Here is a 6890-nt window from a genome sequence, read left to right as displayed (position 1 = left end):
CTGGGTAAAGTTAGTAGAATGGGGAGAATATGAGTTCATTTGAAATAGTTAGAAGAGAATCCAGAATGAAATGTAAAGTGACTCACCAAACAGTGCACCAGCCCCAGACCCCCAGTTTAGGGAGCAGTACAGCAAAGGATATGGAAGCAGAGCTGACCGGCACTCAAACGGATCCACAGGACCAAAGGAATTCAGTTAAAAAATTATTTTATTTGTAGAAAAATTAAAAATATAGCTGCATCTCCATCTACCCTACGCGTTTCGCACCTATTTTCACCTAGTCATGAGAATATGAGTTAAACCAAGCTCCTTTATGACCAGAGAAAGACTGATTAAAACCCCAAATTCCTGGGAACATATATAAATATATGTCTGGTAATTGCCTGTGTTGGTGTATCCTGTATTACTTACAAGCATTAAGAAATTCCCAGCAATGAAAGGGTTTAGTATGGGTTTCTGCTTGATTGATTCTAACTGTATGTCTCCAGAAAATTAACCCACATGCTTGTATTATGATATAGCTGTGGGAAAATCCCAGGGTGTGTAGATTCATGTTTATTTACATTGCTTTACTCAACTACGTAGAGACGGACATTCCTTATCTACTATAACAAGGGGACTAAGAAAAATATTGAAAATAATAAACAAGTATATGCAATAACATCAAAGATTATGTAAAAATATTTTAAACAGTAAAAAAAAAAAAAAAAAAAAAGATTATGTAGCAGGTTTTTGAAGCTGGTTTATGTTTGAGAGTCACTACTTTGTCTGCTACAAGTTTCACCTGCCCATTACCTACTACATATCCCAAGTAAGTATTTTTACGCACTTCTTAGGCTATGGTGCCAGGCCGGCTTCTCTTAAAGAGTGCAACACAGCCTTCAATTGATCCTGATGACCTTGCCAAGTTATACTGTAAACAACAATGGCATCAAGATAGGCAGGGGCTTCATCTATGCCAAATGGCATCATAGTTAATTGGTGTAAACCATAGGGAGTTGCAAAAGTAGTTTTGGGTTTAGACTTTTACTCAAGGAATCTGTCAATAGCCCAATGAGTCCAATAGTTAATCTACTTGGGGCACAGGGTAGGTGTAGACATTTACTACCCCATCTGGCTTAGGGACCAGGATTATGGGGCTACACCAGTCAATGTCTAATGTCTACTGAATCAGTAAAAAAGGAGTTCAGGTTCTGTGATCTCCCTCTGGATACATTTTCAAAATGATTCTTTTAGGATCAGTACAGGGGAATACTGATGCTGATACAGTTTTATGGCATCTCTCCATAAACACTATCATCAAACTTAATGTCTGTTCCTGCAAAATGATGCCTTTTTCGCCACTACCATCAAAAGTATCAGTAAGCCATGCAAGCAGCTGGTAAAGGCTAGTGTGCACTCACTATGCCTAAGATGCAGTGAAAGAAAGTGCAAGCTTAACTAGAGTAATGGCCCTCTGTTTTCCATCTTTAGCATGAATAGTAGAGATAATTAAAGTGTCAGTTAAACAGGGCAATATATTTGGGAGTCTCTAGCTGTCTCTTTAAGCGATACTAACATGAAAAAAACGACTTTTCAAAATATTAATGTTCGTTAAAAGTTACCTATTGATCTTTTTTTATTATTAGGTTTGCTTTGCTGACACTTTTCAACCTGTCAGTTAGAATTTCTAGCGCAGACTACTGCAGCACAAATTTGGCAGCCCCTTTTCTCACAGAGGAACTTGGTTTCTCTAATTAGTGATGTAAAAGCATTATAAAGCTCATGCATACAGTAGACAATTTTATTATATATATCTAAACACGGTTAATGCTCTGTAGTTTGCTTCCCTTTGTGGTCTCTTGGCTGTATTGCAACCTTGCAGCACAAGGTGGGCCACTGTGCAAAGAGGAGGGGGTGGACCACAGAGAACAGAGAAACCCATTAGGTCACAACAAGGCTTTTTTGTCAAAGAAAACCAGTAGAGCAGCTTTTAGTTGGCCTTTATAAATTGTTTGCCCTCAGCACCCATCACAATGCAACACAGTATCAGATACCATGCATTTACTAGTTTCTTTATTCTATTTAAAGTGCAACCCAAAAAAATGCAGATTACAGTGTGTCCACAGGAGCAACTTTGTATCAAGGTAATGGACTGTATAACCTGTAAATATAAGCAAATAGACTCAAACAAGGTATATATGCCAATAAATGATGATGGACCAAATGGGACTGTATAACCTTATTCTCACACATCTCTATGATGAAAAAATCGTAAATATTCCAGAGACATTGGCGCTTACTCAAGTAATGACTGTAAAGGGACATTGTAGTTACTTTTCATATAATTTTTTTTATAAATAATGATGTTAAACAGGGACAGGCAGGGGATGGTTGTCAGGTTTAGCCTCGGATTTATAGATGAGCAACATCTAAAGAAGATTTTCCTTCCCTTATTTATACATTATTGTAGCCTTGTACTGTTCATACTAATAAAGATATATATATATACAGGCAAATAGGCAAAAATGTAATTGCACCCAAGACATGCCGTACATCCATCCCACACCCCTGACCCCCCCTTCCTCCCACGACATTGTCCCATCTGGTCACTCGCACCATGACCCCCTATGTAGGTGACTCGTTTATTTATATTCTCCAGGTTGTGCCCCCCATGCCATTGCGCCACAGGCAGCTGTCTACCTACAGCTGTGCCTATGAGTAAGTGCCCAAACAGGCACGAAACGCGTTAGGCCATGCCTTAAGTATGTCCTAATAATTTCAGCCTTTGGACTGAGGTGAACTGTGAGTATATCCTCCTATTTTCATATTTGATTCACAAAATTGTGTTTATTTCAGTAGTGCTCATACAGGTTGGTTGCACCATTTCCTTTTTTTGTATTTTTTTAGCTGTCTACCTACTCCTAGTCCAAGCTCTGTATCCAAAAAGTCTGTGGGAAATAATCTACATGTATGTGTTTAAAAAAATAAACAATTCAGCCTTTGTGCAGCAGTAACAAACCAATAAGTTTGCTGATAGCCTGTACAGAGAGATACCATAAACCTATACCAGCATAGATACTGTGCTGACCCGGGTTCCGGCAGAGAACGTGGATTTCAGTGCAGAAACATGCGAGTATACATTTCAGAGCCAAAAGCTGCTCCATGTGCCTGCAGCTGGTGTTAAGGCGCTAGGGCAGATGAGGATGTGGGCATAGACTCTTTATCCTTTTTAAAGTTTTCTCAGAGATTTAATGGCAGCCATGCCAGGGTTGGGCAATGCTACTGCTGGGTACAGTCAGGATGGTTACAGCTAGGCAATCTCTGTGATCTTCCATTTATATAAAAAGACAAATAACATTGGAATTCTCACCAGCCATCTTTGTAAGCCAGAAAGGCAAAAGTCCCTGTCATTAATGACAAACAGGGTTTGATTCTTTCTCTAAACCACAAAGGCAGCTTCCAAAGGGGACCAATTTAGGGTTGGCACCTTTTCTGGAAAAAAAATACTGGCCTTTCTATATATTTATCTTTTTCCCTATTAATAACATTGGGATCAACCATCATTTTTACCGGCCAGGCCAGTAAAATACCGGCCTAGTCTGGGAGGGCGATTATAGGGGTCAATTCAGCTTGAAATTGGGGCTAACTATGTGTATTTTACTACAAACGATCATAGCTTTGTTTGCCCTCACAGAGGTGTCAATTGCCTCGGAACCAAAGAACCAAAAAATTCAGGCTGACTACACACGATTAAATGCACAGAACAAAGGTTACTATGGATATTGCCACAGTTCAGGAGGGGCAGCGGGGGTACATTTAAGCACTGGTATACAATTTAAACATTGACTCTGATTTTTTCCTCCAGATTAAAAAGTTGTGGACCAGCACTGTTGCATTGGCCTTAATGTTTATAAAAGACCTTAAAGCTCAAACACTTTTTGTACTTTATGTAAAGAATTTTCTTGAGAACACCTTGTATGCTTTATGACACATAAGAATGCTTTTGTCAAAAATATAATCTTGAGGCAAGATATTTTGGAAGCCGCACGTGAAAGAACTTGGGTAAGCAGTTATCAAACCTGTTTGTTCTTAAAGGTCACCTATAACATGAAAAATCTTTCCCCACCGGAGGTATGTGCTCAGGGCCTCCATCAGGGGTCATAGGGTGCAGTTGTCCCGGGCCCTGTGGAATTTCAAGTTTTAAAGGGGGGCCGTCAAAGGGAGTTGAAGCCAACAAAGGGAGACACAGCCGCCAAATGGAGCTGAGTTTGAAGCTGCCGAAGGGAGTCGAAGCCGCAGAAGCTTCTGTCACTGAGGAGAAGATGAGTTCAACTGAACACCAATATTTTTAAAATAATAACGCTCAGTCAAGTCTCACATAACAGAATATCATCAGCCATAATGCCATCACATACCATTCTGTTAGGTGAAACAATTTAAGCAAGAAGGAAGGCACCAAAGTACATCATAGAAACTGCTAAACTAAACAAATAGGCGTTACAGTAACAGGTTAAACTTCGATGAACTTGTTCTAACAAGACGGATTTGCGTGTATCTTTCCCAATATTCCCCTACAGTAGACCCTACTGTGGGGTGTTCACCTTTAAATTCATTTTTAGTATGATAGAGATAAGGTAGAGAGTGGTATTCTGAGACATTTTGCAATTGTTTTTCGTTTTTTATCATTTGTGGTTTTCGAGTTATTTATATTTTTTATTCAGCGGCTCTCCAGATTGTGTATAGAACCCCAAAGCTGAGGCCTTCAAGTCCTACTGTTTTATTCGGTAACCCTTGTTTGCAATCCCTGTTGGTTTATCGTAACCTGCTAGCACTATATAAATTGATGATGATAACGATTCTTAACAGTTCACCGTTCCAACCAGGATTAAATGTAGCCTGCCCATCTCATTGGAGCTAATGAGTTCCTTAGAGTTTATCTCATGCCAGCCATACAGGGCACATGACAGCTAGTTTGAGATCTCATCCTTTATTAACTGCCAGACACTGTGTTACTGAGTACATTACACATCCATACAGTATTTAGTTGTCACTGTAACAGAGAAGACTTGCCTACATTCTACTCTAAGACTTGTGCACATTCAATTGGTACAGAAACAGAACACATATTCAGATGCCACATTAATTTACAAACTGCATCCAGAGGTTAAAGTTTAAGCTTGACCAACAGAATATATTATCACTTTTCATTGAGGTGGTCATTTTTTCATATAGTCTCAGCACTAACGTGTTGTGTCAATATATTTATCATTCAGTTTGAATCACTGAACGTATGTTGCTTGACAGAATGATATCAATTATTTAAGACCTTTAACATCCATGTTTTCTCTGCCAGTCACAACAAAGACTTACATATTAATTCATTTAATCTTGTCATATTTTAATTAATTACGTGAAGATAAAAAAAAACCTAGATATGGAGAGAGCCTCATGTAAATTATACAGATAGGTCCTGCACATGTCTGTACATACAGTTTAGTGGTGGTCATTTCCACATAATAGCCTGGCAGGGTGTTAGCCATTCACATGCAAAAACATGAATAAAGCAGCAAAACTGAAAACATATTTTACAAGGTGCTTCGCTGACATATTATAAGCCACAGATCGAACAGCATATTACTTTGTCAAATAGTGTAAACACTGTTGAGCAAAATACCTAAAGAATCTTATATCCCTCCCAATCCAATCAATGATGATATTCAATATGTAAAATGCATAAGCTATAGAGTACAGTATGGAACCTGTTATCCAGAATGCTTGAGAGGTGGGGTTTTCTGCATAAGGGGTATTTCCGTAATTGTTTTGCCTCCAATAAAGATTCATGGGGGCAAATTCACTAAGATGAGAAGTTGCGCCAGGCGCAACTTCGCCGCACTTCACCGCACTTCGCCGCACTTCGCCGCACTTCGCCGCACTTCGCCAGGCGTAGTTTCGCCAGGGCTCCGCAAATTCACTAAAATCCGAAGTTGCGCACAGGGGTAGCGTAAGGTTGCGAAGTTGCGCTAGCGTTGATTCGCTATATAAAGCGAACTTACGCTAGCGAAGGCTAATTTGCATACGGCGCGAAATTCAAATTTCAATGGAGGAACACGTATCTGCACTACAAATGCCTAGAAAACCTTCAAATCTGCAAATAAAAATTTTGTTGTGCCCTACACATGTGCCCACTGTCCAGGTAAGTTGCCATGAGTCAGGAAATGTAGGGGGGAGGAAGGGGAGCCCCAAAAATTTTTCGATCTTTTTCAGCCATCATGTAGAAAACACGCCAGCGTTTTTTTGGGACTTAGAAAAAAATTGACTTTTTTTTTAAACAATCCCTATCTACTCTATTGCGCTTCGCCAGGTCTGAGGTGGCGAAGGAAGTCTAGCGTAAAAGGTAGCGTTCAGTACACTGCGCAAGTTAGTGAATTTGCGTAGTTTCGTCGCTAGCGAAGATTCGCCTGGCGTAAGGTTGCGAAGTAACACTAGCGAAACTACGCCAGCGTTCGTTAGTGAATTTGCGCAGTAGCGAAAATGCCAAACGCTAGCGAATTAACGCTAGCGTTCGGCGCTTCGCGGCTTAGTGAATTTGCCCCATTATATCTTGGTTAGGATCAAGTACAAGGATCTGTTTTTCTATTAAAGGATATTTCTTTATAAAAAAAAATTGAATTACTTGATTAAAATGGACTCTCTGGAGATGACCTTGTAATTCTGAGTTTTCTAGAAAATGGGTTTCCGGATAATGGATCCTATACCTGTTTATATAGTGATGTGAGGGGTGACTTGAAACTTATGGTGACCTGCGGGTTGACCACCAGTTGGGCAGGCTGAAATTTGGCCAACCATTGCAGCTTAGGTTTAGGTGCAGGTCAGACTGGGAAAGTACATTCCTCTGCTGCTCTTGAAGA

Source organism: Xenopus laevis, chromosome 9_10L, assembly GCF_017654675.1.
Source record: "Xenopus laevis strain J_2021 chromosome 9_10L, Xenopus_laevis_v10.1, whole genome shotgun sequence".
NCBI classification, from domain to species: domain Eukaryota; kingdom Metazoa; phylum Chordata; class Amphibia; order Anura; family Pipidae; genus Xenopus; species Xenopus laevis.
Note: the sequence above shows the minus strand (reverse complement) of the source record.